General features: G+C 36.7%; 1 protein-coding gene across 2 annotated transcripts in view; it reads right to left on the reverse strand.

The window, feature by feature from the left end:
- Positions 1-10942, reverse strand: part of LOC106878130 (uncharacterized) — a 48881-nt gene that overhangs the window by 29504 nt on the left and 8435 nt on the right. The window contains exon 1 of one of the 2 annotated variants that reach the window (XM_014927250.2): positions 6098-6215. The exons of the other annotated variant lie outside the window; for it this stretch is intronic. The gene's annotated coding sequence lies outside the window, so the exon portion shown is untranslated. Of the gene's footprint in view, positions 1-6097; positions 6216-10942 lie in introns of those variants that run through there. 2 annotated transcript variants of the gene reach the window in all.

Here is a 10942-nt window from a genome sequence, read left to right on the forward strand (position 1 = left end):
CCACGCTCGAATGGTGCTTTTTATGTGCTACCGGCATTGGCCATGACAATGACTTCACTTGACTCAACAGGTTTTCGCAAGCGCAATATATATATCATCATCGTCGTCGTTTAACGTCTGCTTTCCATGCTAGCATGGGTTGGACGATTTGACTGAGGACTGGTGGACCAGGAGGCGACACCAGGCTCCAATCTGATTTAGCAGAGTTTCTACAGCTGGATGCCCTTCCTAACGCCAACACAGGTGTGGCTGTGTAGTTAAAAAGCTTACTTCCCAACCACATAGTCTCAGGTTTAGTCCCACTGTAAGGCACCTTGGACAAGTGTCTTCTACTATAGCCCTGAGTGGATTTGGCTGATGGAAACTGATAGAACCCTGTCATAAATACATGTGTGTGTGTTATTATATCCTTGCCTTGACTTTAAGTGATAATTGTAAATGAGTGTTACTATCATGCAGTCAGTGTCCTTCATTTCCAATCTCCCGTGTAAACATGTCTGGTTATGAGTAAAATTACCAACATGGAAACAGGTGAGGGTTGGTAACAGGAAGGGCATCCAGCTGTACAAAAATCCACCTCAACAAATTCTGCCCAACCCATGCAACCATGGAGAAGTGGACATTAAACAATGAATTATGATGACGGTATGGCAATGTTATACATATGAAATTGTCAAGAGAAATCATGATGCATCATCATCATCATCATTGTTGTTTAGCATCTGCTTTCCATGCAGGCATGGATTAGACAGTTGACTGAAACTGGTAAGCTGGAGAGCTACACTAAGTTCCAGACTAATTTGGCATGGTTTCTATGGCTGGATGCCCTTCCTAATGTCAACCACTCCAAGAGTGTAATAGGTGTATTTTATGTGCCACTGGTACCAGTAACTGGGTGCCAATTACGTGACACAGGCATCAACTACAACTACACTTATCATCACCTCTGTGAGGCCCAACGTTCTAATAGTGCTTTTATGTGCCAGTTATGTGTAGCAACTTAAGGAGTTTTAACTTCATGAGTTAGGAGAGCACAGAGCTTCAGAATTGTTTCTGTGGTATATGTATAGTGACTGCCTTTCAGTGCAGTTGACTGGGAGTAGGTTATTATGTCCATGAAATGTTTAGGTTGCAAGTGAATGTTGACTGTTTGCAAAATGCTAAGGAAGTGCATTTACCAGTGTGTGTATGTAGAAACAGTGACATATGTCATTATGAAATGAAATAAATGTAAGACAGAACTCAGAGGCATGCTACAGTTGATAGAATGTGAGTTAGAAAAAGCTTGTTACTGATGTCATCATCATCATCATCGTCGTTTAACGTCTGCTTTCCATGCTAGCATTGGTTGGATGATTTGACTGAGGACTGGTGAAACCAGATGGCTACACCAGGCTCCAATCTGATTTGGCAGAGTTTCTACAGCTGGATGCCCTTCCTAATGCCAACCACTCAGAGAGTGTAGTGGGTGCTTATACGTGCCACCCGCACGAAGGCCAGTCAGGCGGTACTGGCAACGGCCACGCTCAAAATGGTGTATTTTATGTGCCACCCACACAAGAGCCAGTCCAGGGGCACTGGCAACAATCTCGCTCGAAAATCCTTACACATGCCGTGGGCACAAGTGCCAGATGTCAAGAACAAAAATGCTTTTAATGAATGTAATTGTGTGATTTGATAACAGTGGTGTGTAAACTGACAGAACACAGTAATGTTGTGTTAGATGCACTATATTTGAAAGAAGACAATGGTCATGGCTGGAAAATCCATAATTATAAGTCTGCTTAACCTGGGGCTAAACAACAATTTGTCAGTGTTTCGGCTCAATGAACTACAAACTGAAAGAACTGACCTCCTACACATAAAATAATTCAAACAGCCAACGTAGAAAGCATGGACATTTTGGACTGAAGAGGACCATTACACTGCTTCACAATGTTTACAATAAGAAATAACATATTTTCTATCACAGTAAGACTCTTAGCCAAACAAAAAGAAAATCACTAAATCTTGAGTAATCATCATATCTAATAAATAAGGAATTGTAATCCCAACAGTGAAGAATAGTGGAGATTATATACATATCTTTTGCTTGATTCAGTCATTAGACTATGGCCATGCTGGAGCACCACCTTGAAGAATATTTAGTCAAATGAACTGATGCCAGTACTTAATTTTTTGGTTAAACCTGGTACTTATTCCAACAGTTTTTTTGCTGAACTGCTAAGTTACAGGGATGTAAACACAACACCCATTGGCAAGCAGTGGTGGGACACAAACACACATTATATAGTTTCCATCTACCAAATCCACTCAAAAGGCTTTGGTTGGCCTGAGGCTATAGTAGAAGACCCTTGCCCAAAGTGCCATGCAGTGGGACTGAACCCAGAACTATGTGGTTAGGAAGCAAGCTTCTTACCACACAGCCACACCTGCACCTACATACATATTTATTTTCAGATTTCATGTCTAAATCTTGATCAAATGGTTCTTAACACTTCTGTTAATGTTTTCATATCAGTTCTTAAGTAGTAGATACTTCTGCTGTACCATAAAAGTGATTCGGGATCCAAGATTACCAAACACTGTTTGTTTCAGCCACAAGTTTATAGTGGATTCATAAAAGGAATACTTTTTTTAAATATTAAATACCTGATGAGGATTTAACATATTATTCACAGCTATATTTTATAAAAAAAAAAAATTAAAAAAACTTTAAACTTAGATAGCTAATGACAGTTTGCAGTTTGATAGTGTCAGAGTGCAAACTAGTGTTTATCAAGTGAATCAAAATAATCCACATGATAATACAAGGTGTCAGAGCTGTAAAGTTTAAAATAATATCAATATTTCTAATTACTAAGGTATGCCAGGTAAAATGCTTAGTGGCATTTCGTCCATCTTTATGTTCTGAGTTCAACTTAAACTTTCATCCTTTTGATGTCGATAAAATAAGTACAAGTTGAGGACTGGGTTCGATGTAATTGACTTATGCCTTGCATCAAAATTTGTTGGCCTTGTGCCAAAATTTGAAACCAATATTTCTAATTACTAAATGAATGGAAGATTTATGGCTTTCAAATGCCTTCTAACACAGTTTTACACAAAAGGAGCAAGAAAAAATGTTTACTTTTTTAATATTTTTCAAGCAAACAGAGCCATATTATATGATTAAATGTTAACCATAAGAACAGAAAGTAAGAGTAGTTACAATCAAATTCAGTATATTGAAGCAAGAATAATATTCTCCCTGAAGATTAATTATATTTTCTTCTGTAATGGATAATATGGCAATATGTTAAAATATATAACCTGTGGAAGAGGAAGACCCAGGAAGATGTGGACAAATTCCTGAAGGCTGATTTCAAAACACTGAACCTTATGAAGGACATAACAGAGGACCGAGATATCTGGCGCCTTGCTGTACTCAAGAAGACCTCTCCACCACAGCTATACATGGACTCCTTTAAAAACAACTGGCTATACTATTATATTATTTGAACAGACTACAGATTGTAGGCTTGGCAATTTATATCTAGTTACTTCTGTTGTACTGTATTGCTAACAAAACTATTTCTTTTTGGATAGTTTAAATGAGTAGGCACACTTTTCTTATACACAATAGAGGGGAAATGGATGTCAATGATAAAAGTAATGTATGTAGAGCATTACTCTAATATGCATGAATTTTGTAGAGGGTCCACAACTGATCATGACTGAGGTAGTTTCTGGCTCTATGTAATGTATAGTTTTTGGGATGCAATATTACCAATGGTATAATGTGAGGTCACCATGAGAGATTGTGAAACCTAGCTTTTGTAGTAATCAACCACTGAAAGGCTGAAGTGCAAAAGTATTTCCTTGATATATATATATATGTTCTGTTCTACTGAAAAAAGACTATGTTGTTATGTTACCATTTGATGAAGCATACGAGCTGTTAATTAATACAAAAATGAAACTTCAACAATTCCAAGTTAATGGTACAATTAAACAAGATTCCTTTTAGAAGTACATCTCTAAATTTATAACTTTGAAATAAATATAAAAAAATGATAGTTTTCACTAATAAGACAAATTGAGATCTAATCTAATCTGTCTTTTTGAGTATTTAGAACCTAAAGCGGTCATTCTCAGTCCATGGATCTAAACTGTAGACAGCTTTAGAGTTACTGAGTATCTTATTTCGGAAATCACCTTGCCCCAAAATCTTTCTACTTATTCGAGTAATATGATGTTATAACTATTATTGAGTCGCTAAATATTATGAGTTGTATGAGAGGTTATTATTGTTAAGTTAATTTATATCTTTTTTTTTTTTTTAATTATTTATATTATGTACTTCTGTTAATAAAAAGAAATTTTGTTACTGTTGATTGATACCGCATTTAGAATAGTCTTCTATATCATGAATAACGTTCATTACTGTCATGTGGGTGTCACAATAACGTTTTTGAAATTGAAATATTGGGTACAATAAAAATCAACAAAAGACAAAATCAGAAAAGCACAGCGGTGAAGAGAACGAAGCTGGTTGTCTCCAAGCTGCGGAGTTGCCAGTCAGTAGAAGATGTATGAAGGGAGACAATCATTAAAAAAAAAATTCCATTAATATCTCCAGGTGAATGGCGTGCCAAGAATTGTGAAAGAATTTCTAAAATATCTCACCAAACCAGTTCGGAAAATAAAATGAAACACAAATCGATAGAGTAAATATTTTACCCTAACTGTATTAAATACAGTTTGATCGTTCAATAACGTCTAGATTACTAGTGCAATATTTAAAAACAAATCATATAAAACCTATGAGAAAATTTCTGATAGAATAAGATTGTAGCTAACGATTAATCACTGCAAGCCTGCACGGTGTAGTTGGTGCGAGGCAGCAAATCAGAATGGTTGGCAAGGTGTAAAATATCATCACATAAAGACGCAATGCGTGTGTGTGCTGTATTTGTAGTTGTGTAAAGTATATGAACGTGTGTGTTGTTTACATACGTATAACGATGACCAATGTCATTAGACCAATAGAAGCAGAACGGTGGAGAAAAAAAAGGTGATGTATCAAAGTAGTATGTGTGAGGGGGTATTCAGACGAATCTATATTGTTTTAACTAGAGAAACAACAAAAAAAAGGGGGTTTTGTTACAAATTTTGCTATTATTTGTGTTGATTTAGTAAGGACTGAGTATGAAGTGGGCATGTTGCAAATCGATAATAATTCAGATAAATCATACCTTTAAATATTCGCTACTCCGTTTAACAATAAGTCAATGTCAAAGAGAAATTGTGATTGAGAGACATTCAGGCATTTCTCAAGAGCAATAAGAAGAGATTGTTAGTATCTCATACATTGCGACCACAAAGCTACAGATTTGTGAAGGACTACATTTTATTGAATTGACTCCGATACATGTCTAGTATTAGGATTTACTGAGCCCGAGAAAATAAAAGCTTTTAGACAACATAACGAGATTTGAACTAACAATTTTTGTTATAAAAATCACAGAAATAGTTGTGTAATTCGATCTGACTAAATTACTAGTACTTGCTTTATCGATCCCAGGTAGATGAATCCGAAAGCAAACACTTAACAAAATTTGAACGTTATTAATAGGAAGGCGAATGTATGTAGCGGTGGAGGCAAGAGATATATTAAAAGTCTGTGGCAATGGCAATAACTGCGTGATAAATATAAAAAGAGAAAAACTAACAGATTAAAATGAAAGAATGAAGTACATAGAAGTTCCTATGAAAGGTGGTTGGAAGAATGAACACTCATCTTGAATCGTTAACACAAAACATGTTTCTCTATCCAAACACATACGTATGAGTTATGTGTGTATACATGTATACACACAAACATATAAATATACACATACCCACACATACAAATAGATATACACATATATACATACACGCAAAGAGAAGAGAGAGACTCACATATATGTAAAGATACAACACACATACAGCAACAACCAGATTACTATTGGAATGTATTATTAAAACAGAGATGCATGTTGATCCATCAGAAGCTTTTCTCACTATCCTTCTTTTCTACATGACCAGTATGGAAGTGAAAATAATTGAGACTTACCTCCATCTCTACGGTAAATTACCAAATTGAAGTAGTATCAACGGACCAACATCAAGTACTTATCACGTGGTATACCGCTTCCGTTTAACTAACAGTTAACTTCCGCTATATGAAAGTGACTCAAGAAGCTGCAGTAAAAGTGAGGCACTGCTAGCTGTGCAATAGGGCGGGACATGACCACAAAGTTTACTCTAGTATTGGTAAATCGAAATTGTCGGGATTTGAACCCAGAACATAAAAGAATAGAGGAGAATTATATCTGCCGCTCTCTCCTGAACCTGTCATTCACACTTATCTCAATCCTAATATTGTATTGACTTGGGAGTGGGTGGCTGGTTGACAATTCGTGTTATTATCGGTAAACCTACACAAGTGTGCCCCCACTCGACTTAGTTTCCTCATAACTTCCAGAAAAATGGATATATTTTAATGAAATTTTCTACAAATACGCTTCAGATGATATAAATTCCGATTACAATGGAATCTGTTATGAAAACTATTCCCAAGGGTGGGGAGAGGGGATTCATACGATTCGGCTTTCTTTCCTCATAACTTCCCGACAAATAAGTATTTTTTAATGAATTTTCTACAACTACTTTTCAGATTTGAATTTGATATGCAAAAAAAATGGTGGGCTCGTACACGACAATATCTATAAAATGAAACATGAAATATCGGAAAAAATTGTGATGTTTGTCAGTATATTTGTATGTGTGCCCAACAATTTTATTTTTCACATTAAATCCCAATATAATGGTAGTCTGCGCCAACTGAAAAGTATTTATCATTTATCTTCTACTAGTTTCAGTTATTAGACTGCGGCTATGCTGGGGCACAGGCTCGAAGAACTTTTAGTCGAATGAATCGATCCCAATACTATTTTTTTTTAAAGCCTGGTGTTTATTCTATCGGTCTCTTTGTCGAACCGCTAGATAACGAGGACGTAAACATACCAACACCGGCTGTCAAGCGATGGTATGGGAAAAAAAGACATATATGTTTCCGTCTACCAAATCCACTCACAAGACATTGGTTGGCCCAAGGCTATACTAAAAGACACCTGTCCAAGGTGCCACATAGTGGGATTGAACCTGGAAGCATGTAGTTGGGAAGCAAACTTCTTACCACACAGCCATTTTGCTTTTTTGGGGGAAGTTATGAGGAAACAAAGTTGAGTAGGCATGCTGTTAACGTCCACTATTCCATGCATGCATGGATTGGGCAGAGTTTATTGAGAAAGACTTTCTATGGTCAGATGCCTTTCCTGTTGTCAACACTTACCCATTTCCAAGCAAGGTAATATTTCCCCATGTCCAGACATGTTCTTGCAGAACATTTGAATATATGCATCTCAGTCCAAGAGTAATGTCCACAGAGATTCCTAGTGTCTGGATAGCATTTCATCCCAGCAACTTCAGTTGAGGGATCTTGGTAACTATGTAAGGTATTGAGCTTTGTTTACAAGTCATTGGATCCTTGGTTTGGCCCATAAAAGTTCCCAGCATGTGCAGGTTGTGCTTGCTGGGAGACTCATAGCGAAGTCTAACATCATCAAGCTTTGGTTTTCCTAGTTTCCAGACCAGCAAAGAAATGAAATTTCCCTCAGTTGCAGTGTCCAGTTCCATCGTGAACTGTCGGTCCTGGATTGTAATTAGCACAACTAACCTAGAAGTATCGTCGGGAACTTCACCGAGAATTATTTTGACAAGCTCTGCTTTCATGATTCTCTTCACAGACAGTTGGGAACAATGTTCTTGTTGCTGTTGTTACTTCTTCTTACAAACAGCTTCTAAATGTCTTTTCTTGTCACAAAAGTGGCATTTGATTACTTTGTAGGGGCAATGTGTCCATTTAAAGGCTGTTCCACATCTGTAACACTTCAACTCAGGGTCTATGGAATTAGAGTGCTGGTGGTTCTTTCATTGACCCTTGTTCTGTCTCTGCTTGACCTTGTTGAAAGGCCTGGTCTTGGAACTGTAAACAGTTTCCTTGGCAACCTTCGCCATGTCTTTGGTATCAATCGTGACTTGGACAGCACAGGCAAAGTCTACCTCTGTGTCCTTGATCTTTAAAAGAGCCTTCAAGACAGTTTCATTGTTGACAGAATATGAATCTCTGTCTAAGAGCTTCATCTTGAGGGTCTGTGATCTAAGGAAAGTCACAGGTTGTAGTGTCTTGACATATACATGCTGCCCGCTCCTGACGAGTTTCGCCTGGCTTCCATTGCATGTCACTCCAGAGCTTGGAACATCACACAATGGAACATTTTGGGTCAAATTGTTTTCAGAAAGTTGACAATTTCCTCCATCATCAACTTGTTAATATCCTTGGGTGGGCTCTGTTGAGTAGCCAGATTTTCCAGTTGCTTATAGGGCCAGCCTTGATTCATTCTATGTCACTCTGAATCTCCCTGAGAACTACGTTAAGGGTGCATGTGTCTCTGGAGTACAAAGCCTTGTGAGTGGATTTGGTAGATGGAAACAGAAAGAATCTTGTATGAGTGTGTGTGTCTGTGTTTTTCCCCACCTGACAACCAGTGTTGGTGTGTGTATATCCCTGTAACTTAGCAGTACATCAAAAGAGACCGATAGAATAATTACCTGGCTTTAAAAAAAAAAAAAAACGATAAGTAATGAGATTGATTTATTTGGCTAAAAAAATTCTTCAAAGCAGTGCCACAGCATGGTTGAAGTCTAATGACTGAAACAAGTAAAGGAAAAATGTTGAACAAATATTTTTACCAGCAGCGTAACAACAGGTGTCAACCTAGTATTTTCTTATACTATCTCATCCAGCAAATAATTCTTTTTAGATATTTCTGAAGATTAGTGCTCCCTGTGTTATAATCCACATATACACTTACGCAATAGCAATTTACTTTAACACTTTCTAAAAATGGTCACCTGCATGACAAAAAGCCCAGTTAAACATTTTTAGCCATTATTAAAGGAATATATTACATCTTTTACTTTTATAAATATAACAGATTATTACAACTTACTCAACACTAAATTAGTTGATTTTACTGTCATTTATCTTACCAAGCAAGAACAGACAGAAGGCTATATCCTAATTACTCATATACTCACACAAGCATAACATAGATAATCATTTTATTTTCAAGATGGCTTTCTAGTTTATTGAAGTACCTCAGATTTTGTTAAAATATTTACTTTAAATTTTGATAAAATCCACTCATCTCACTGTTTTATCTCTTTGTTTATTTCTCTGAAGCTTTCCTTAGAAGTTTTTCTTTAATTGTAAATACACCCAACATTTTGTATAGCTGACATGCAATACTTGAAACAAATTTTTTCTCTAATTCAATTTATCTATGTGTATCTTCATACATGCATAATTACACACACACACACTAGCATGTATTGGTATGTATACAAAATGAGAACATTTCAGATATTGTTTAGGAGGACCTAAAGCACAGCTTTAAATCTTTTGATCAATAGCACATCAACAGAATCTTTCGGCTCCTTTGTAATACAAGAAATTTCTGCAAATTGCAAAAATTACACTAGTTGTTATCTTGGGTAAGTATCTTTTACTACAGTCTCAGCTTCATCAATGCTTTGTGAAGGGAATGTAGTAGACTTTACAGAAGCATGATGATGATGATGATGATATATATATATATATATATACAACTATATATATACACACACATATATACCACATGGGAATGTTGGTACTCATCTCCATACACATATATATATATATATATGTATATACAAGATGCATAAAGTATTTTGAGGACATACCTTTTTTTGGTCATTGCTGCAGTTTTTGCTAACTCTATATAATCTTTGTTTCAGAAAATAATAACGGCAGACCCTCATCTTACTCCAGAAATAAAGAGGGGTGCTGTTCTCATGGCTATAAATGCTAAGCAGAGCAATTTAGAAACATCTCAATTTTTGAAAGTCGATACATCTTTCATCTCCAAAGTTTGTAAGGAGCTAGAGACCAAAGATGGAAAAGTATCAAAGTGTAAAAAGCATTCTAAATGCTCTAAAATCATCAGAACACCTGAATTTATCCAGCAAGTTCAACAGACCATTGATTACAATCTCAGAAAATCCATGAGGTCAATTGCAAAAGATCTCTATGTGTCAGAAGGAACAATCAGATATGTCTTATGTGATGAGGAAAGGTCAATTTATGTCAGAAAAGACAAAAGAATATTGCTACATCAGATGGGAGGTAATTTTAAAACAAGATTTATCATAGCACAATGGGAGGTCTCAGACGAGTTGGTAACAAAAAGGTTAAAAAGGTTATAAACAAGCCTTCCTCAGTAACAAGATTGGATTGTGGTTGGTTCATCTCTTATCTAGGACTTAATATGTTTCTGTACTAGGTAATAATTCAACTACACAAACATATGAAGTTGTTTCTGAAAGATATATCCAGGGTTCTCTATTCTGCTTATATATCTATGTATATATAAATACGTGAAGGCGCAATGGCCCGGTGGTTAGGGAAGCAGACTCGCAGTCATAGGATCGTAGTTTTGATTCCCAGACCAGGCGCTGTGAGTGTTTATTGAGCGAAGACACCTAAAGCTCCATGAGGCTCCGGCAGGGGATGGTGGCGAACCATGCTGTACTCTTTCACCACAACTTTCTCTCACTCTTACTTCTTGTTTCTGTTGTGCCTGTAATTCAAAGGGTCGGCCTCGTCACATTGTGTCACGCTGAATATCCCCGAGAACTACATTAAGGGTACACGTGTCTGTGGAGTGCTCAGCCACTTGCACATTAATTTCACGAGCAGGTTGTTCCATTGATCGGATCAACTGGAACCCTCGACGTCGTAAGCGACGGAGTGCCA

This window comes from Octopus bimaculoides, chromosome 3, assembly GCF_001194135.2.
Source record: "Octopus bimaculoides isolate UCB-OBI-ISO-001 chromosome 3, ASM119413v2, whole genome shotgun sequence".
Lineage (NCBI taxonomy): Eukaryota > Metazoa > Mollusca > Cephalopoda > Octopoda > Octopodidae > Octopus > Octopus bimaculoides.